This window comes from Globicephala melas, chromosome 11 (genome assembly GCF_963455315.2).
Source record: "Globicephala melas chromosome 11, mGloMel1.2, whole genome shotgun sequence".
Taxonomy (NCBI): Eukaryota; Metazoa; Chordata; class Mammalia; order Artiodactyla; family Delphinidae; genus Globicephala; species Globicephala melas.
Genome location: NC_083324.2, coordinates 99,160,976 through 99,183,787, shown reverse-complemented (window position 1 = coordinate 99,183,787; position 22,812 = coordinate 99,160,976). Strand labels below are relative to the sequence as shown.

The window sequence follows — 22,812 nt, the reverse complement described above, 5'->3', positions numbered from 1 at the left end:
CCAAGATGAGTGACTGGTGAAGGCACAGTCATGCCCATAAGGCTTTTTGGAATCTTGCAAAGCTGGCCTCCTGAAATTTTGGAGGGCAGAGACTTCTTGCTAACTCTTTTTTTTCCCCGGCACCTCTGCTAAGTGCATGGTGAATATTTGCAAATCAGTTTCAGTTCTTGTAAGGTGTTCCAGAATTCAAGCTGCTCTCTAGATCAAACTGATTTTATTCCCTTAGATGAGCACAGGCCTATGTGCACAAATACTAAAACAAAGGCACATGAAAGACCAAACAGGCTGTGCTCAGGAGGTTTAAAGCAGGGCAGGCAGGCCCAGCGTTATGGGAGTGATGGGCTGGTGGAGGGGAAAGGCTTCCTCATCAGGAGTAGGAGACAGGAGATGTCCCTTTGTCCAGGCTCCCCGTGGGCTGGGAGCACCCGGAAGGCTCTCTCTGCCCACCTATTCCTGTCTATACATCAAGTAACACAGGGACAAATACGTGTCATAGTTATACCTTCAAGTGAAATGCCCTGTGCTTCTCAGATGCAGGCTCACTATACTCCTGAATCACCCTCGGAATACCGCGGGGGAAGGAGAAAGCCAGGAGACTGTACTTTGCAATTATACTTTTGAGGAAAAGAGAAATGGGTACCAGTTCCAAATGGGTGGCTGTAGGTACTTTTTATTTTTAGTTACAACAAACATTTTTTTATTTACCAGAAAGATACCAGCTCAGAAGCAAAGAAGATGCAGTAAAACTTGCTAAAGTTAAGGACCACTAACTCCCAGATGCCTTAAACATTTGTTCTTAAAGTCAGATGATTTCCCAAATAACCTCTCTAGGGTGTAAAGGGTGCTAGCAACACCAAAGCTAAAATTTGTTTTTCTGTAATGGCATATTATCAGACATCCCATGTTTAGAAGTGAACGTGTTTAAGATTTGAAAGATATTTATGGACTTTTAAAAATTAAATATTTATATATCGTAATTTACTTGTAATATGGAAGAAAGGCATTTTTCCCTTGCTCAGCGTTACTTAAATATTTTTTTCAGTAAAATCCCAACATCACATTGTCAGTTTCCACCCTTCACTTTAAGGACTGTCCTTGTGCCCAGCCCACTGTGGATCGCTCCACATAGTAAATGAGGGAAGTTGAGCAGAGTGGGTACTTGTGAGTTGGTATCTTATATCTCTCTCCATTTGGACTAGAAGCCTACTCTTTACAAATATTTTCTCTAAAGTTACACTTTATCTGTAATTAAATTATAACTTCAAATAAGCAACCCTCGATTACTGACCTTTTTCAACGATTGCAGTATGATCCTGAAATGGGTGAAGTAATGAACATAGCCCTGGAAGGTCAGAGGTCAGCCAGGCTCTGCCCCAGGTGTGTGACCTGTGACCAGATTGCTTTTTCCTACTTAACTCCTCTCTTCTGTCCAAATTGGAACTGAAATAGGCTGTGCTCTCCTTACTTCTAGGGACATTTCCAAGATTAAGAACATATTCTCATTACTTGTGCCGTAAGCTGAATGGCTGTGGTCCTCCCCACCCCATTCCCCCATTCCCCACCATTCCGATAAATATGTTGAGATCCTAACCCCCAGTGGGATGTGTTGGGTTGGCCTTTGGGAGTTGGTCAGGTCATAAGGGTGGAGCCCCCAGGATGGGATTAATGTCCTTGTAAAAGGGACCGCAGAGAGCTCCCTCACCCCTCACTATGTGAGGACACAGTCTTGAGATCCAGGAAGTGTGCTCTTACCTGGCACCAAATCTGCCGGTGGCTTGATCTTGGACTTCCCAGCCTCCAGAACTGCGAAATAAGTATTTGTTGCTTATAAGCCACCAGGTCTGTGGTATTTTTGTTAGAGCAGCTAACCCTAACCCTAACCCTGAGACACTCTGCTTTGGTTTTCTGGAAAAAGAGAGTGTGCAGGGAGGGTGTGGTGGTGGTGTCCTGAGTGAACTAGGTCTGCCAGGTTTGTGGGTTTCAGTGGGTTTTTGTTTGTTTGTTTCCTTTTTTGTATTACATTCACATGGTATTCAAACATCCGAAGCTTATGCTTTCTGCAAAATGTAGGAAAATGAAGTGTTTTTATAAGATTTTACCCAAAATGTTGATGGCATACTTAGTTACTGAAATATGTTTGGGCAGAAATGTCTCTACCAGTGGATGCCATGGCATGTGTGGACTTAAAGTACCTTCCTTAACACTGTCTTTCATAACTGTTCCACCTCACCGGGGTTTTCTGTTTATTAGCATGGGCCTTTTCTTCATTAAGACTGAAAAATCAAAACCTGACGTGATAAGCATGATTTCCACATTTGACTCTTAATTAATTTGGTGCGAGAGTGCAGCCTTTTTTTTTCAATCCCAGCATTTCAGCTCTTTGCAGCAGTAGAGGTTCTGTTTTTCTGTCCCCGAAGTAAAGAGGGTGGGAAGGGGCTTCCTCGGTGGCTTGGCTCCCGCTGGAGCAGAGGAGGAGGGATGCTGTCTTCAGCTGCCTTGGGTGCACCAGAGGGCTGTGTGCAGAGGCCCGGGCGTGCGTCCTGCAGACCTTGTGCAGCCCCTGGACAGGAGCCTGGGCTGTGAGGGGCACGGCCACTCTGGTTGCAAAGGTGACGGGAAGAGGAGAAGCCGGGAGAATGACAAGGTGTGTGAATGGCACAAGTGAGTTGTGGGGCAGAGGCTTCAAAGGCCCGAGTGGGTGTGTTCAGTCTCCCTCGTGCGCTGTGTGTGGGGCAGTGATGGGGCGGTGGTGCCCCGCCGCGTGGCCCCCAGCTGCATTTCCAGGGAGAGGCCATCCACCCAGTGAGCTGTCTGCCCAGCGGCTGGGTCTTGCTGTCCGAAGTCGGTGTGAGTGGTTTGCCCCGGCAGGAATACTGACAACCACCCTCAGATGGAAACTGCTCGACCTGTGATGAGAACATCTCCGTGGCCATGTTAGCACGGCCAGTTACAATCCACAGTCACTCAGAAACCTCGCCTAAGCCCCTATTTCCTCTGCTAAGAAGTAACAAAATTAATTGCTTTCTCTGCCTGCCTACTCAGAAGTCAGTCCTTCAAGAAATGAACTGACAGAAAGGCAGGTGATTTAGAGGGAGAAGGGGAACGGCTGAGGATAATTAACAGACTGTTGTCTGACTTCCCCATGGGAATAGATTTGGGTGTCAGTTAAATGCTTTGCTTGGTGTTTCAAGTTTAATGAGACAGCTGCAAAATGCATGAAAATCAGTTTCTGGAACATGCTAAGCCCTCCCCACCTGAGCACATGGGTGCTTCCGTCCCTCTGTTTGGAAATTTTGTCTCTTTGAATGGCTTATCTTTCTAATGTTGACTTAAACGTTACTTTCTCAGACAGCCCTTCCCTGGCTGCTCATCTTTATCTAAAAATCAGGGCTCCATTCGTATATTGGAGGTTTCTCTTTATCTCCTACTTAAATTCTTAGTTTTACTCACTGCCATGCTCGACAACCAGCCCTGTGCCTGTTACATAGTAGGAGCTCAGCAAACATTTGTTGAGTGAACGAACAGAAATGCTGTGATGGCTTCAGGAAAAGACACTTAGTACCCTAGAGCAGCTCTGTCCAGTAGACCTTCGGGGATGACTGAAGTGTTTCTACCTGTTTTGTCCAGTGTGGCAGCCACCACCCACGTGAGGCTCTTGAGCACTGGAAACGTGGCTAGTGCAACCGAGGAGCTGGATTTTTATCTATTTAATTAATTTAAATTTAAATAGCCACCTGTGATTAGCTGCTACTATATTAGACACCACAGATCCAGAGGATGTGATTTTATTAGCTTCTGGCATTGAAAAATATTACCACTGAATACTAACCCATTAAACATAGGTAATTTCTGCAGCTGAAAAGGCCTTCTAAAAGCAGTGACCTGCATTCAGCTCATTTTATGATGCGTAATAGGTGTGTTTTATGGTCTCCTTGAGAAGCAGAAGCTCTTATGTCCTCAGTGACCTTCTGTGATTTCGGATTATCATTGCATTTTCCTTCCATTCTTTATTTTTTAATTTTAATTATTTTGATTGCATTGTATCAATAGGCTAGAGCCCTCCTGGGCTGTAGTTTGTGGGAGGACTCATCCAGGAACAAGGGCCTGGAGGTGTTTGAGTTCAACCTTCTTTCTGCCTTCTGTGGCTAACCTCAGTCAGCTGGTACTTATGCAGCCGTGGCCTTCTGTCTGCATGGCATGGACCTCACCTTGAAGGCCAAGAGCTTTTCAAGTGAAGGTAGGATTATAAAAAGAATTATCAGGATAAACTTGAATAATTACCGCATTATTAGAGCCGCCGTCAGATTTCAACTGCTGATGTTTTCTCCATATTGTCGCGGGTCTTGAAATGAGAAAGAAAAAGAACTGCTAGTCGTATCTTTTACTGTATTAAAAATGAAATGTTTAAATTCATGCTTCATGGTGGATTTTAAAAAGTTGCATTAAATACATATATATAAACACACATATATATATAAAATAAGATTTACCATAAACCATTTTAAAGTGTGCAGTTCTGTGGCATTAATGCATTCACATTGTGTGTATCCATCACCACCATCCATTCTCTGGAACTTTTTCATCTTCCCAAATTGTCCCCAATGATGAATTTTAAAATTCTTTTCCATGCTTATTGTCCAAACTAATATGGACTACTGACACCTATGTGTCTACAGGAATCGCCTCTTTTAAAATGACCTTGACCTAACTAATGCATAATTTGCCTTACCTTGGGAAGTGGTAGACGCCTCTTGTCAAGGACCCAAAATCACCCAATTTAGTCCCTGCTCCCAGCCATCACTAACCTTACATGCTCACCCTGAGAAAGATCATTTCTCTCATTTAAAAAAACAGTAACTCTAGAAAATGACTTTTAAGTGACAGGTAAGATGGACTTTCTTGCATATGTGTTATGTGCTTTGGGATTCCAAACTTTTTACCAGTGTCCATTGAGAAAGGCAAAAAGAATCAGAAACAGTTACTTAGCATTTTTAGTACCTCCTACCTTAGTATAATATCATAGTGACCACTGGGCACATCTAAACTTACAGATTCAGGATGGTTTTTTAGCCCTTTAATGAGCAATTGGAATCCGGGGAATCTGAAGGGAAGCCTTACCCTCACCAGATGACTTGCTCTTTATTTATTGCTGTGGGTACATCACTGTTCTCAGAAGCCCGAGGAACGAAGCAGAGGGGCAGCTGCAAGGGGAAGACTGACCACTGGTGTGGGTGCTTAGAAGGAAGCAGGTGGGCGTGTCGGGGCCCCCCTGAGAGAGACGTGCAGTTCTGTAGTCATGTCCCGGATGCACGTCAGGGGCAGTGTCCTGAGGGCAAGGCCTTCACGGTGGGTGCTGGGGGCCACAGCCCATCTCAGCCGGTGCACGTGGAGCATTCCTGAGGGAGGAGACCGCCGGGCGCTGGGGCTCAGGGTGAGAGGAAACAGCTGTAGTTCTAGTCCCTGGCAGCAGTTCTGTTCAGCCCAAGTGTGGGGTGTGGTCCCTGGGAATTGGGGTCTGCGGGGCACTTGGATAGGCCGAGCAGAATTCGGGCCTTCGGAAGCTTAATAAGTGTGTGCTTTAGAAGGTAAATCCGGCATTGCACGTAAGGTGAATCAGAGGAGGCAACTGTTTGAAGTGGAAGGTGTTAAAGGCTGTTTAATTATCCTGGAGGAAGGTACTGAGGGTCTCTAAATTATGTCACTTGTGGTGAGAGTGGAAAGGAGGGCTGAAGTGGCAGCGATGTTGTAAAGACAGAATTCACAGGCCCTACCGATTGGCTGGATGGAGGGAACGAAGGAAAGGGGAAGCCAAGAGTGATCTCAAGTCACTAGGTTGTAATGCTCATCGTATAAAATCGAAAGGTATAAAAGCATGTAATGAATAGTAGCCTCTCAACTGTCTCTGTCTCTCAGCTCCTACCGTGTCTGCACTTCCTTATATACGTGTGTATATGCGTAAACTACATTTATATTCCTGTTGAAAAATGGTAGCTACCATGCACAGCCAATCAACACCTCTTTTTTATCATTTAACAATATATCTTGGAGATATCCTATGTCAATACATGTAGTGCTGCCTTATTCTTAATTTACTTAGCTAGTCCCCGATTAATGGAAATGTATTTCCTGTCTTTGGCTCTTACAAATTGTTCAGTGAATACCCTTGTTCATGCATCATTTTGCACACATATAAGAAGTATATCTAGGGCTTCCCTGGTGGCGCAGTGGTTGAGAGTCCGCCTGCCGATGCAGGGGACGCGGGTTCGTGCCCCGGTCCGGGAGGATCCCACATGCCGCGGAGCGGCTGGGCCCGTGAGCCATGGCCGCTGAGCCTGCGCGTCCGGAGCCTGTGCTCCGCAATGGGAGAGGCCACAGCGGGAGAGGTCGCAACCGTGGGAGGCCCACGTACCGCAGGAAAAAAAAAAAGAAAAAAGTATATCTATAAATTTAATTCACTCCAGGTGGGATTGCCGAATGAAATGTATTTTAAACGTTGCTACATATCGTCAAACTGCCTCCATGGAAGTTTTACCGGCAATGCCTGTTTCTTAGACCCTCATAATACTGTGATATCAAAGAACATGATCTTCCCCAATCTGTAGATATTTTAAAACCTAATTGTCATTTTAATTGGCATTTCTTTGAGATTGAACATCTTTTCATACCTTCCAGAGGCATTTCTAATTCCATCTGGGGGAGCCTTCTGTCACTCGCTGATTCCCATTTCTCTATTCAGAAGTTGGACTTTCATGGAATGCCTATAGTGGTTTCTCAAATCATGATTCTGGAGTTTTGGTGGATATATTGTGATCATATTCAGGCAATAGTCATCTATTCCTATCTTATTAAGAGTTTGTCTTAATGAAGAGTGAATGTTCTGTTTTGTCAAGCATCTGGGGGCTGATCATTTGCTTTTTCTCCTTTGATCATGGGGTCAATTAGAGGACTGGATCTCCTGCCTTGATTTATCCTTGTGCTGTGCATGGTGGCCACCCCCCCCCCCCCCGCCATGGCCTTGGTATAGTGTTCCCTTAGTGGTTTCTGTTTGCCTACATTTTATTTGGGATTCTTGCAGATAGTTATAAGTATGTATCTTATTCATCACTGAAACAGCTTCTCAAAGTTGGAGAACTTTCTAGTGATTAAGTCACCCATCCCCTCATTTACGGTCTTTAATCCTCTTCAGTTTAGCTGTGGCGTTTCACACCCCAACCAGTGTTTTCAGCCACCTTGAAACGCGGTTCTTCCTTAGCTTCGGTGATGCTCAGAGCTGAGCTCTCTGCTCACGGATGGAGTCTTTCCGCAGAGGGCCTCCCTCCTTGACCTGCTTCATCCCCGTGTGACATCATCGCCGAGGTGGACATCACTGAATGTGTCCATCTGCATGTCCCGCCCGCCCCTCAAACAGTGTGTCTAAAATAACCGCATTCTTCTCCCCACCCCGAGTCAGCTTCTCTACTTGATGTGGCAGCTTCTGTCTCTATTACCCCTGAAGTTTTCTTAATGATCCCGGCAGCATCATGTATTGAGTACCTGCTGTGTGCCAGGCCCCGAGAAGCCAGGTAGCCAGGAGGGAGGATGGGGACAGGAAGGGCAGGCAGCAAATGCGGACGCCTTTCCAAGCCAGAACGATGTATGCCAGCGCGCTTGAGATTGGACGTGTGCCAGGAGGGGAGGTCGGAGCGTTGGAAGGGTTATTACTTGGTCCTTATATCTCTGCAATAAGAAAAGTTATTTAAAAGCAAAAGTGAGACGTGTGATTTTTGTAATGAAGAGACCAGAGTCACTGCATAGACACTTGGATGATTTATAAGTCTTTAAACCCCAGTAGAGGAAAAGTTATTCCTTAATAATATCTTAGACATTCACTTTTATTTAAAGAATCTTGGTAGAAGACGAATTAGAAACTTCAGATACTGTTTTTTCTTCTACCAGAGGGTTTGGTCATATTATATTCCTGTCATTGGCGTTTTGGAGCTTGAGGACAACAGAACTGTTACAACATGAGTTTTTAGAGCCAATTTTGACCACAGCGAAGTGACTGTGAAGGCTGAAGGTCGAGAGTATGATTGATTGGGTGATTAGAATTCCTTTTAAAACAAATTAGATGTGGCAGGTTTGCCACTGGCGAAAAGTACTGCAAGGAAATGAATCTCATCAGCAGATAAAATTTCTTGGATCATCAAAAAAGGGTTTAATGTTTAAAATATAAATACACACACATACACACGACCTGCATAGGAATTCCAGTTTGTGCTGTTTTTACCATGAGTGTCTAGCCTGGTTTTTCTGTTAAATAATATACAGGCACTAGATTGGGTATGTTTTTAATTTTTAGTTTAGTGGCTGGTACCCTAAATGTTAAATATATTGATCAGTTCAGTTTATCCAGTTTCTGTACTTGTCTTTATATTTGGGGTCTTCTAGGTGATTGGATTTGTGGTCAGGCATTTGTGTTTGGGATCCCTGGCTTCGAAGCAGGCCGAGGGGACAGGAGGGAAGCAAGGACCAGTGTTTGGGAAGGGAAGGGAGGAGTGAGGGACAAGCAAGGACATTCTTTAATGGAGAAGCGTGTGTGTGAGAGGGGTGGCGGTGGTTGGTATCTGTTGTCTTGGAGAGAAGGGTGGGGTGGTGGTCCGTAGAGAACTAAGATTTCTCCGGAACTTCATACACATCAGACACCAAGCTCTGCATTTTCGTGTGTATTACATCCTCACAATAACCTTGGCATAGTAGGTATGGAAATTATTTGTAGTTTCAAAGAAAAAAAGGAGAGCAGGTGAGAAGATATCCAAAAAGAACTTCTAAAAGTAAAATAGTGATGGTGATGATGATGATGATGATGATGATTGTTAGAAAAGAACATTGCTTCAATGTAGCTGCCCTGGTTTTTTTTTTTTTTTTTGCGGTACGCGGGCCTCTCACTGCTGTGGCCTCTCCCGTTGCGGAGCACAGGCTCCAGACGCGCAGGCTCAGCGGCCGTGGCTCACGGGCCCAGCCGCTCCGCGGCACGTGGGACCTTCCCGGACCGGGGCACGAACCCATGTCCCCTGCATCGGCAGGCGGACTCTCAACCACTGCGCCACCAGGGAAGCCCTGCGCTGGTGTTTTTATTCTAGTTTTTTGGTGGCGAGAATGTCGAGTTGTAGGTAGTGTCAGAGAGGTTGAAGTTGGCTCTTAAGCTGGGTACATGAGGGCTAGTCGGGTCTCTGCTTTTGTATATGTTTGGAAATTTTCATAATAGAAGGACTTTTAAATGATGAAGCAAAGAAGGAAAATAGTCTCGATTGTGATAAAAGGTGAAAGAATATTTATGAATAGTAGGGGAACGTTTTTCCTTTCTTCCCCACTGTCAGACTTATATGATAGCATTAGCCTATGAACCTATCTTTGAGGCAAGATTATTAACAAACCATTTAGGAAATAGATGATAAAATCAGTTTTTTTTTTTTTTAGTTGTGGTCTTCTCAGTTCTATGTGTGAAGACTCTGCAGGAACCAGGTGGTCTCTTCATCTTTATCTGATTGCAGTGGAAGTTTTGTCCCAATAATAGAGCATTTATGCTGGAAGGAAGCCCAGGGCTGGAACTGTCTCATTGCAGAAGCTGTACAGCTCCAGGAGGGGGATCAAAATCTAGTCAGTGAGCATCTGTTTCTGCAGAACATGGTAGTGGGGCCTGGAGGGAGCTCCGAAGGTAGGACAATAAGAGAGTAGCTGTAGCTAGTGTTTACGGAGGGCTTCCCTGCCAGGTACTCTAAACACTTCACACATATCCAATCCTTACAGCAACTCTAGGAGGTATAGGGACTAGGTTTTCTTATTTACTTTTATTCTTTTATTGTGGTAAAATATACAAAACATAAAAATTACTATCTGAACCTTTTTAAGTATACAGTTCACTGGCATTAAGTACATTCACATTGTTGGGTAAACCATTACCTGCCTCCATCTCAGAACTTTTTCATTTTCCCAAACTGAAACTCTGTACCCATTAAACATTACTTCCCCATCCGCCTCCCCGCAGCCCCTGGTAACCATCATTCTTTCGGTTTCTATGAGTTTGACTGCTCTAAGTACCTCATATACGTGAAGTCATAGAATATTTTGTCTTTATATAACTGGCTTATTTCACTTGGTATAGTTATCTTCAAGGTTCATCCATGTTGAAGCCTGTGTCGGAATTTCCTTCCTTTTTAAGGCTGAATAATGTTTCATTGTCTGTATGTACTACATTTTATCCGTTGTTCTGTTGGTGGACACTTGGGCTGCTTCCACCTTTTGGCTATTGTGAATATGCTGCTGTGAACATGGGTGTGCAAATATCTGTTCCAGTATCTACTCACAGCTCTTTGGGGCAGAGTCCCAGAAGTGGAATCGCTGGATCTTATGGTAATTCTATGTTAAATATTTTTAGGAACTGCCAGACTGTTTTCTACAGCAGCTGCACCGTTTTGCATTCCCGTCAGCTGTGCACGAGGTTCCAGTTTCTGCAGATTGGAGGTAGGTCCTGTTCTTGTTTCACTGTCACAGAGGAGGGAGAGAGGGGCGGGGAGGTTACATGCACTCACACAGCTCATGTGCAGACCCGAATCTGAGCCCAGCAGTCCGACTCCAGAGCCTCTGATGTAAAGATAAGAGGAGGCACAGAGGCTCGGAGACGTGGTCCAGGGCCCTGCGTGTGGGTTCAGGCCCGGGCCACCTGCCTCCACAGTTCATGTTGGTAAGCATATTAGATTCAGGGCTTGGTGTTTCTTTTTCCTTTTTTTCTTTTTGGACAAAAGTGCACTTAAAAAAAATCCACATTCTGTAGGAAGATATTACATGTTGAATATCTCTGTATGTCTTTCCCCTGCCTTTCTACATTTATGCTTTAAAATGTTCTGTTATTTAAAATATCTTTCAAGATGTATGCAATATGTTTGATTTTCTTTTTATTTGAGTTCTTTGGTCAAATTTTGCTTTTAAATGCTCTGAATAAATACGAATTGATTCTGCTGGAGTTTTGTATATATCTCTGCTCTACGTACCTCTGCCAGAAGTTTGCTTTCAAATAAAACCAAACAAAACTATCTAAGCCGAGCTTAAATGGGGGGAACCTGGAGAGTATCAATGGTAAACACTGAGGACGTTTAAAAAAGATTCAGATAAAGTGAATTTTCCATCTTTATCAATAGAGGAGCAACAGCAAGAAAATGTGCCCATTTCTTTAATCCTCGTGTGTATTTTGCTAAGAGGGTTTGCATCCTCCCTCACAGAGGGGTCATGAGGGACTTTGCGGCATCCTGCAAAGAGCGTGCTCCCCGGGGGACACTGGCTCAGCTGGGCCCGTGTGTCAGCTCATGTCCCAGCCCGTCTCCGGAGCCCCTCACATTGCTGCCAGGGAGGTGCCCCCTGCAGATACAGACCGAGGGTCTCCTGGACCCTGCTCATCCCGGCAGGCCCTCTGGATGGGCGACCTTGTCTGTGCTGCATTTTAAGGGGAGGGCTGTGTGTGCATGGCCCCGAGCCCCTCCTAAGGTAGAGGGTGAGTGGCTTGTACCATCCACTGTCATAGCTGGGTGTGAGATTTAGACAAAGGTCCCAGCGTATCAAGGGCCCACAGTCATGCTCAGATTGACTCTGCTCTGGACGGTATCTTTAGAATAATCCCTAATTCTGTGGTTCCCAGCTTTGGCTGTGCACTGCAGCCCACCTCCAGAGATTCCCATGTCACCGGCCTGGTGTGTGCCTTGGCCACTGGGATTTTTAAAAAGCTTCACAGGTGATTCTAAATGTATGGTCCAGGTATGGGATCATTGGTCTAATTCCTCTTGAGTACCTTGTTCTTTGGGCTGTAATTAAGATTTTTCTCATCACAAAAGATACAGAAATGCCTTTTCTCAGGGTGTCCTTATTAGCAGGGATTGCTGGAAAATATTCCTCACACACACAGGGACTGTCTTCTGTTTTGATTATTTGTGTTGGAAGATGATTTTCTCGTCCTTATGGAGTATGTCTCTCTATGCACGCGACTTAGCGCTGGTGTCTGTAGGGGACGGGTCTCGCTTACTCTGCGGAGACTTGAGTTCAGGAACTTGGAGGAAGGACAGGGATCCGCTCGCCTAGATTTCACTGCCGGCTCCCAGTCACTCTGCGTTCCGAGGGCAGTTTCATTCTGTAAACTGAAGACTGTGATGGGTTCAAGCTGACGCTTCTGTAGTTCCCGAAGTCTTCTCGTCCAGAGCCTCACCGCCCCTGTGCATTGTAACACTCAACGTGGCATTACTTTGGGAAACGTGGCTGCGTGTTTGGCTACACCACGTAGGCCCTCCGAGGGCTCCCCGGTTCAGAGGGATGCTTTGCCTCAGCTCCTCCTGGGCCCTCGGAGTTTCTTTAAAAAGTCAGTGACAGGGCTGGCATCATCCTCCCTGTGTGACTGTGGCTTTAAGATTATTTGGTTGAAAGTTCGTGAAAGTTTAGAGATGAGGTTTGGGGAAACAGGTGTTCTCCCTGCTTTGATTTCATTTTAAAAAGGAATGTTCAGATGTAAAATTTTGAAACTTTGTCGTTGTTTTGTATTCTGTTTTTCTGTGAGCGCTCCATCGGTAGTTGAAGCAGAAAGGGTGTGTATGATCCATGGAGTTGCTTAGAGACCTCACCCAAGGGCAGAAGATGGCTGGCTTACGCCAGGAGCTGAGGACGAGGGCTGCCTTACCCACCCCAGAGCCGCTTCAGATACAGGCAGAGCAGAGAAACGTACACCTGTGTGTGTGTACATGTAGGTCTATGTAGTATAAGCGTGTAAAAATGTTACTCTGTGTTCATACGTAGCTGCTGATTCAGAGTGACGTAAAGGAGATTCTCTTGGAGACATCTGCCAGTGATCTTCCTTTGTTTTTTCAAAGAGAGGCACATTTGGGATTGGCGTGCTTTCACATTTAGGTAATTTCATGCTAGCTGTGGGCATTGGATTGGGAAGATAGCTTTCTTCTCCCATTTGTGTGGATTTCTCCCCTTAGTCAGTTAACTTGGTGACAGGTGTGTGTGGAGGTGGGCAGTAGGGCGAGGGCCCTGTTGGACAAGGGGACAGATTGCTGAGATCAAAAGCAAGGGCATCTGGTCATTGCTGCTGTCTTGGAAAATGAGGGCTGTGCTCCCCAGGAAGGAGGGACTTCAAGGGACTCTTGGGTCAGTTGGTGTGATTTTTCTAATCTCTACTCTTGTTTGCTTTCCCTGTCTCCTTCCCTCTAACTAGTCCCTGGTTGTTGACCTCCAGGGGCTGATTAGTTTTGTGTGTCACTAAGAAAAGGTCAAGGGTTATAGCAACGGGGCACTCCCTCTTCTGCCTTCACTTAGTTTTCAACATGCTGGATGTTTAAAATGAAAGAGTCAGCAAGGTACCAGCAAATGCTCTTTAAAAATGTAGCCCCTGTTTTGTGTAGGATGTTCTGCCGGCCCCTCCTCCTACCCCCACCCCACCTTCACCCCCCGCCTCGTGGGTTTTCAAAGCCAGCATCATTTCTGAGAGAAAAAGTTTAGAAATGGTTCCCTTTGATTAATGATAGGTTGTGTCATCTTCATATAGGAAATGTAGAGGCAAATATTAGAGTAGGGTGGGGAGGGGCTGCTAATACAGCTATAAAACAGCTGTGTTTTTGTAAAGCTAGCAAGTGCTATTCTGGTTTTATTGAGACGGAGATAGATGGTTACAGTGACTTGCCTCCCCTGTGCCAGGCATTCTCTGTTGAGAAAACCAGGATGAGTAAGACATGGTCCCTACCCTCTAAGGACTTACCAGGGAGCTCCCCGCGCCATTTGACTTCTTAGCTATGGACTCTTCCAAGTCATCGGTCACGCCCGTCTCCCTCATTTTCCACCTGCAGGTGCCAAGGCAGTCGTTGTCTCACATCCTGGTGCAATTCCTCTTTGGAGTTCGGTGTTGTCTTTTCATACCTGGTGCTCCAAGCAGGGTCCTACGATGGCAGAGTTTCAGGTCCCCCGCCCCCCATCTGTGTTATAACAGGAACCCCAGGTGACAGAGGACTTGTGCATTCAAAATGTGTTAATATGCAGATTCCATTTGCGTCGGGCTGGGGGTGGCTGAGAGGCTGCATTTCGAATGATCTCCCACGTGATGCTGATGCTGGCCTGTGGACCACACTGGCACCAGAAAGGCTTCACTCTAAGAGCCTGCTTCATCTCCCTTGGTGTCAGAGGCTAGCGGGGATGCTTGCTCATCTGATGACATGGGCTAGCACAGGCAACTAACCAAGTGATCTGGACGAAGCACTCTCACAGGGAGTCAAAGATGTAAAAAGTGCCTGCTTGCCGTGTGCTGGACATGGCTCCCAGACCCCTGCAGACACAGGGATCCACCTCACAGGCGTATGAGGTAGGCACTGCCATTGTCTCTGTTTCACAGATGGGGCGATTGAGGCATGGAGAGCTTCCATAGCTTGACCCAAGTCACATTTCCTAACAAGTGAACGGCAGGGCTGTGAGCCCAGGCGGTGCGGCCTCAAGCGCCCACGCTGGCGTCAGATCGTGGTGCAGAGAGGACAGCGTCTGGGTTTCGGTGGCGGGCGCTTCCAGAAGGCAAGTGGAGTCCAGGTGTGTGGTCAGCATAGGAGGCTGAGCGGCAGGGTGGGGCTGTGCAGGCCTTGTTAGCGGGCAGGATTAGAGGGGGTGCAGAGGCAGGCGGGGCGCCGGTGGCTGAGGAGCGTGAGGGCACGTGGACTGACGAGCGTTACGTGGCGTCACATGCTGGGGTCCTCACTTCGCTTAATCCTGACAGTGATGTGAGGGCGTAGGTGCACATTTTGTAGAAAAAGAAACTGCGTTTAGAGAGATTAAGAAATTTTCCCAATGTCAGCAGGGAGGAGGGTAACATAATTTGAATTTATGTCAGTTTTGTCTAATTGCAAAATCTGTTTCTGAGACTTCTTTGCTCCGCTCCCTCCCTGGCAGGGACTCGGAGCAGAAATTGAGACACGGAGAGACCAGAGCTTGGTCACTGACCCTGCAGTATAAAGAGGCCCTCGGCCACAGGGGTGAGGGCAGGAACGCTGGAGCAGGGAAGCAGAGAACCTGCGAGACCCCTCAGTGCTGGCAGTCCAGGCAGGCTGGAGCGCCTAAATCTCCCTGCGCGGGGCTGGTCCCCGGCTGGACACAGGGTGAACCTGCAGATGGGGTTAAGTGGCCCCAAGCTGAGATCAGTGTTCATCTGGATGAATGTTTGTTAGGCTGGACCGCTCTTCCTGACCTGCGTCCTCCATCCCCATGTCAGCCCTGGAGAGGCAGCCCTGCCCTCGCCCGGGCGCCCGTTTCTTTGACCCCCAAGTGGCAGCATCAGTGCTGCCGCTTCCTCTGTTTCACCACAGGCGACAGGTGGTTCCTGCTCTCTCCCCCGATCTTTATGATGATGGCGTTTCTTGGCGCAGACATTCCTCGTTGCTCCAGACGTGAAAATCTGAGCTTACTTGCTTTAAATAAATTATCGAACAGCCCCGTGTGACCTGGTGAACAGATAACTGGTAAACTTAGTTACTTAGTTACTAAACAGATACTTAGTTATCTGGTAAACAGATAACTAAGCTGCCAGCAAGTGTGGTGTGCCCCAGGGAATTCTTGGCCTCGGGATGCTGGTAATGGAGGGGATTGACTGGGGTTAGCAGATGGGCGCTGCTCATACTTCCCTAATCACTGACAGGCGCACCACTGCCCGCTGGCTCTCTGTGGAGCTGCTCTGTGCACATGCCCCCGGCCCCCAGGCTGTGGAGGGCCCTGTCCCCTCCCCGCTGTGGAAGGTAGCGGCTGGGCTTTCTGATGTGGTCCTTTGCCTCTTCATCCTCACGGTCAAGGCCTGCGTTCATATTTCCAAAGATTCTCTTTAAATGGTAGAAGCATCAGTGCTGTATCACAAAAAGCTAGGAAACAGAACAGGAGAAAACACCCCCTTCACTGTCCTAAAACAATGATTATCAGTTTTTAATATTATCAGTTTTTTCTTCAATGATTTTTACATCGTTGTATATGTTGTCTTGCATCTGCATTTCCCCTTACTGCTGCATGATCTTCATCATTACCGTTTTAATGGTTGCATTCTCTGTTGTGATTCTATACCATTAAGTAATTAACTCTGTTGTTGATGAGTATCTTGCTCCCAGCTTTTCACAGTTATTAATAACACCACAAGGTATATCTTTGTGCATGTAGCTATTTCCATATTTTGAATTAGTTTCTTGTGATAGAGTCCCTAGTGGTATTACGAGGTCAAAGAGTATGAACAGTTTTATGGCTTCTAAAGCGTATTGCCAGATTGCTTTCCAGAGGAGTAGAACCAATTTACAATGCCATCACAAAGTCATTTGTTTCCCAGATGGCCAGCTAGGATTAGGGATGCAGCCTCTCACAGCAGGACAGGAGGAGGTGTGTGTGTTTGTAAAACTTGCTGCTTCGTATGTGCACTGATTTAAGCCTCAGTGACACTGTGCATTGTTCCTCTTAGTAGGAATATACTAGATGTCAATGCCAGTATAAGTCATGGGTTCAGAGTTTAATATAGCAGTGTGGTAGACATGGAGTCAAGCAAGTATATATATTTCCTGTTTCCCTGCAATTTGAAATTTTTAAAAAGTTGGCAAAGGTGAATTAGCAAGGGCTTTCAGCCACTGTGACGAGGGTCTGAGGGGCCCCCGGCTTTTCTGGAGTATCTAACGGTTTGGAGGTGAAGGTGAAAGTCGAGGAGGTTAGGGGGACAGGCGGGAGGAGGGCATTGGAAGTGCCCGGGCACGTGCTCAGGAGCGAGCCTAACCTGGCAGCAAAATTAACCTCACCTGCTAACTACAGTCTTTAGGATGCTGAGTGGAATGCTGTGTTGAGAAGGATTTTGAGGTCCCATCTAGGCTTCGTGGGAAAGGTACTGTGATTAATTAGCAGTTTGTTCTAGATCTTTGTCATTGCAATTTTCTTCAATTCTTTATATTTCCCTTTGGATTGTAAACATTAAATGCCTTTAGGTAGAGACTGGACCTTTTGAAGTTGTTCATTTTTATATCCGTCCCCTAAAGTATCTAGCACATGGTTTTGTATATTAGGATGTAAGTGATGGTTTTGTGCTTGCTAATAGAATGATGAATGAATGAGGGAAATTTATACTCTGTCTTCATGGTTCCAGGAGTTGTACTGAAGCCCTGTGGTCAGGTGACGGGTCCCACGTGTAGAACCTGCAGCAGATGCCCCCAGGGGTAAAGGAAGAGGAAATTTGAGCTGAGAAATTTAGGAAAGGTAATGCTGGAAAAGACCTTTGATTTATATATATATGTACACTTCCCAAGTCACCTGTCGGGACCTCCTTGTTCGACAGACAGAGAAGCTGAGCCCTTAAGGCTGAGTGTCTTCCCCACGGTCCCTCAGAGAGTGGATGGCAGCTGGGAGCTCAGACCTGGACCTTCTGGCTCCTGGCCCACTGTCCTTTACACTACGCTGTGTGTGGGGAACTTGGGGTGCTTGTTTTGCTACTTCCATGCCCCCATGCCCTCAACCGATGTATATTTGGAGTGTTCTTTGCTATATGTGCACATTTTTTTTCTCCCTTATGGCGGCATAGAAATGTATTTGGAGATTGTGACCTCGATGCAACAGTCAGACTGGGGTCCAGAGCAGTAAAAGCCTAGAGATTTGTCTGAGAGCCAAGCGGTAGTGCAGGATCAAGACCCAGTTCCCTACCAAATTACAGCTGCACAGTATCTCCGAGTTTGAATATAAACGTTTTTTCATTTCAGGGGAAGAATGTTCAGTGTTAGTTGTGGTACATGATTTGAGTGTGTTTTTGCCACAATTGTGATTCTTATAAAACTCTCATTATGGTCCATATGCGCAGAGGAGAGGTTTATGGTCCTCCAGGGAGCATTAACTTTGGAATCTGACAGCAGAAGCCCTGCATGGGCTGTGCTGCTTCCCCTCCAGCGCCCCCTGTCCCCTGCAAGAGGACAGACACAGTGGTCATTGACATTCTGAAGCTCAGGGCTTTACTAGTCAGAAAGCACTCGTGGTGAACGTCAGAGCACGAGAATCATCAGCCCACCACTTCCTTGGCGCCGTGTGGTGTCCACCCTGGGACTTGAACGGTGTGTGGAAGCTGGAGCCTGCTCAGCCCTTGGCGGCTCCAGGCCCCTTGAAAGTGATGTCAACCTCGCAAGCTGCCGTGGTCATAGCTTCTGGGTAATCGGGTTTGGAATTGATGGGTATTTACATTTCAAGAGGTCTTTTCCTATGTTTCTGTAACTTTCCAGTCTAAACGTTTGTCCTTGATGTGACTGGATAGCTCTCTTCTGTGTGGTGCTGGAGTGTTTAAAACCGGCTCTGTGTGTAAACCGCTTTCTTCCTGGGAGAGCACAGGATAATCTGCTTAGGCCCACTTGTGGCCTAGCGGAGAGGATGACTTTCCTCCACATCCCCACGAAGCTAGCTCCGTCCTGCCTTCTGTGCAGTAGCTGCTAACGTGGCTATTATTCAGTGCAGAGCAGCTGGGAGAGACTGGCTGGCCTGCTGATAGCGTTCTGCTGTAACACGCTGAGGTTGGCACCTTTTACTTTGTCCGGTCTTGGCGGGATTAAAGTTGTTTTCAGGATAGGAACTAGAAGCTTATTCTCAAAAATTTAGACAATAAGGAAAAATTGAAAGACGAGAGAAAATTTATTCAAGTTCCCTCCACCTGAATGCAAACCATTCATAACGTTAAAATTTTTTCTTTCATTCTTTCCTCCTGTATAACTTTTTTGTGGTTCTAATTAGACTGTTTATGAAAGTTTTACCTTTTCCTTTTACTTAACATCTATATATTTCCTCGTTATTATAGAATTACCTTTACAGAAGTTTAGTTTTTCATTGATAGGCCTTTATTGGAATGTGTGCTCGTTCTGTCAGCATTGGGCCAGAGACTCGTCCTTGTCCATCCACGGGACTCTGGCTGCCCCGAGTGTCATTATTTTCAACAGAACAAGGGGTTTTCTCTAACTACAGGGCTTCCTTTCTCTTTTAACTTCTGTGTGTTAAGACGTACACATATGTATGCAACCTTGCTAAATGTTACTAAGGAAAAAAAGACTTACACGGAGTTTTCTTTATTTGTAGATTGTGGTGCTGAACTCAGATCAACTTATTTCTAGCCTGTCCTCTTTAGATATATGAACCTCTTAAGACTGAGACCTTTTCAGCTTTTGACCATGCTGGCTTAGTCAGCTGGGGAGAGGACCCTGTGCCTCTTTTTAAGCATGGGCGTGGAGGGTGAGTGAGAGCCTGAAGGTCTGTAGGTGATGGGCAGCGGGGCCCGTGGTGGGGTCTGGCTGTCAAAGATGAGAGACAAAAGCCAGCCACAGACTGCATTCTCCCGTAACTGTGATGCGTTTTTGATCCGTGTTGATGTAATATAGCCATTGTGGCTCCATGTGGTTCTCCCGCTGTAGGTTTCTTTGGGGGTAAAAGTGAGTTTAAGGAACTTTGCATGCATCATAGGATCTACTGACCTGGACTTGAATAAAAAATTGGGTGCCCAGTGAGTGCTGGAGACCAGTGTTGGGCAGTGAAATCACGGTCCCTTTCCTTAGGAGCTGCTTGGGATGCGTGGTCACCAGGAGGACACGTCCCTGCTCCCAGAGCCTTGGGTTAGGCAGGGGAAACCGAAGGTCAGCAGCAGACCCGGCGCCTGGTCTTTGGTGGTATAACAGGGGAAGGACAAGTTGCCATAGAGCATGAAGGCGTGGCCTCTAACCCAGGTTTGAGGATTCTGGGTGGCGAGTGTGAGTGTGTGTGTGTGTTTGACAGGTGGTGGTGCTGAAGACTGGCTCTCGCCCGCAGACGTTACAGCTCCACGGGTGCGGGGTCTGCTGCAGCACTGGGAATTGTAACGCTTCCCAGATCTCGATGGACAGCAAAATTTGTGAGCCTCCAAGCCTTATAATTATGCGAGGCATGTGGATTTTATCTGTAGAGATGTTTTTGGTATTAACGAGCCACCCCACCGAAGGACTTTGACCAGTAGAGTGACTTGATTAGACCTATAAATTTGGAAGATCTTGCTGCTGGTTTTGGGGAAGATGGATTGGGGAGGCTAAGCCTGGGGGCAGTGAAGCCAGTTAGGGAGCCCCTGTAGATAAAGGTGGCCTGATGGAGGGGGTGGCAGTAGAGATGGAAGGAGGTAGGTGGATCCCAGATGGAAGAGCTCGATTCAGCAGAGCTTGTGATGGGGGCGGGTGTGGGGCGGAGGAGGGTGACCAGTTGACTGAGGGGGGTGGGACTGGGGAGAGGAGGGATGATGTTGGGGAAGGAGTGGGTTGTTTCCGTGTTCAGTAGGGGTCGCCGGCCCCGCCGGTTTCTCCTTCCAAGCAATAGCTCAGGAAAGTCCCTGGGCTGTTTGCTAAGCTCTGGCTTCGCTTGATAAACTGCCTGTAGTCTGACTTCTCCTCAGGTAGAGTCTCCTTATATCTTGTTTCACCTCACTTTGAGCGGGTCCATGTTTTTCTTCTAATGATTAATCATCTTGCATGTCTCATTTGCATAAGGGCTCAGTTTCAGGGGCTTCTCCCCACACTTGTGATCAGTGGAGGTCCCGGCGGCATGGGGCTTACCCGTGGCTCAGGGGCATCGAAGATCCGCAGCTCCCTTCCGTCAAGATTGAGCCATAGTTGGGGAAGAGTATACATCTGTTACTCTTCCGTTTAGTTGAATTACAAATTTACATTACTTGTATCTGAAAAGTTTTTGGAGACTTTTGAGTCAAATTTCGTATAGTAATCTGGAGTTTTTTGAGAAAGAAAGAAATCTACGTCACAAAAGTTCAGGGACTTCCCTGGTGGCACAGTGGATAAGAATCCACCTGCCAATGCAGGGGACACGGGTTTGAGCCCTGGTCCGGGAAGATCCCACATGCCATGGAGCAGCTAAGCTCGTGTGCCACAGCTGCTGAGCCTGCGAGTCACAACTACTGAAGCCCATGTACCTAGAGCCCGTGCTCCGCAACAAGAGAAGCCACCGCAATGAGAAGCCTGCACACTGCAACGAAGAGTAGCCTCCGCTCTCCGTGACTAGAGAAAGCCCGCGCGCAGCAATGGAGACCCAACGCAGCCACAGAAAAGTAAATAAATAAATAAATAAATATATTAAAACAAAAACAAGAACAAAAATTCAGTTGTGCTTTATTTTAAGAAAACCCAATACAGAAAAGTCTTAAATGCAAAGCAGGCAGATTCTGGGTGGAGATGATTGGTGGTTGATGATGTTGCTTCGTGGATTCTTGGCTTTGTGACTAGATGTGCTTTAGGAATCGTTTGTAATGTAAGGTTTCTATGTTTACATGGCTTGGTTTTCAGGAATAAGCTTTTGGAATAAGGAACGGCCTACCTGGCTGTTATTTAATCAACTAATATTGTTATGAGAATCTTGGGCAAGCATTATTAAGGATTAAGACCCTTCGCCGCCACAGAATGCTGGATACCGTCAGACAAGGAGAATCTTTATGAATGTGATGCCTGACCTTTGCCCTTTACTGTAGTTTTTGTGTAAAGCTGTCCCATCTATTTCCTTGCACGTAGCGCCTGCAGAACTGCCTAGTGAAATCTAACCCTGTGTGTGACGTTTTGGTCTGTTGACATAAATATGATTCTAAAGTCATACATTATATGTAATGAAATTCACTATAGATTTACCTAGGTAAATGAATGAGTTTTGAAGCCAAAAATCATAGAGGGAGATGGGAAATTCACTTGAGTGAGAAAAAGGAACAAAGAGAAATTATCATAATACAATCTGAAAAAAAACCCCACATCTGAAAAATACAAGACCTGCACATGAAGTGTTTGCAGTGAAGTAATATCTCTCCCCCATCTTTCAAAGGAAGCCTGCCATGCCAGCAATAAAACATATATTTCCCAAAGCATCAGGATCTACTGTTGGCAACATATCATTTTGAAATGAATTTTTTTGCTTTATTTCTAAAGAGTAGACTGGTTTTTAAAGAAAAGGGGAACAGAGGGCAGCAGAATCCCTAATGCTTTTGTGATGGGCTGGTCATATATGCATGTTCAGAGGCAAATGACCATACAGGAACCTGCTTCATTTCAGTGAAGTCATTTCCTTCCTGCCACCTTGCGTGGCATCAACAGATGAGTCGTGCGTGAGACATAAAGCAGTGTACCGCTGGTGTTCACTCTGTCGTCTTGTGAGGGCATCATTACGGAGAGGGGTGCTGGTGGCTAGCCAGATGCTTAACTGGTAGCCTTAACTGACTGATGGAGCCAGATCCCTGTTGGCTGACATCTGCTTTTAGAAGTTATTTATAAAGGAAAGATCACTGTAATCAAAACAGCCAGAGAAAATTTTAGATGTCAGATGTACTACTCCCAGATTCATCTAGGGCGAGTGGCACTGGAGGAGGGATTAGCTCCTTCTCTAAACACTTGTTTGTGTTGAGTGTGTTTTTCCTGTGTGTAAATAGTACTTTCGAATACATGTTATAAGCAAAACGTTTGAAACATACATAGATTCTTCTGAACGTTGTAAAGGAGTCTATAAAACTACCAAAACGACACATTAACAGGCGAAAAAAATTGATAGGACAACATGTAAAGAGCTTGGAAGGCCACACTCCTGTCCTCAAAATAAGAAAACAAGCTCAACAGACTGAAAGTCAGCAGCTCTTCTTAGGCCATCAGAGAACTGACGTCCCATGGGAAACAGCTGCCCCGAGGAATGGAGAGAGAAGTGGGTACCGAGACTCGCAGTTTACTCGAGGCAGAGGTCCAGGAGCAAAGCGCCCACTCCCCCCAGCCCCCCAGG

General features: G+C 46.2%; 1 protein-coding gene across 8 annotated transcripts in view; it reads left to right on the top strand.

Annotated features, from left to right (window-relative positions):
- FARS2 (phenylalanyl-tRNA synthetase 2, mitochondrial) overlaps positions 1 to 22,812 on the top strand; it is a 509,124-nt gene that overhangs the window by 6,120 nt on the left and 480,192 nt on the right. For all 8 annotated transcript variants that reach the window (XM_060308104.1, XM_060308099.2, XM_060308101.2 and 5 more), the window contains exon 2: positions 10,415 to 10,500. The gene's annotated coding sequence lies outside the window, so the exon portion shown is untranslated. The remainder of the gene's footprint in view (positions 1 to 10,414; positions 10,501 to 22,812) is intronic.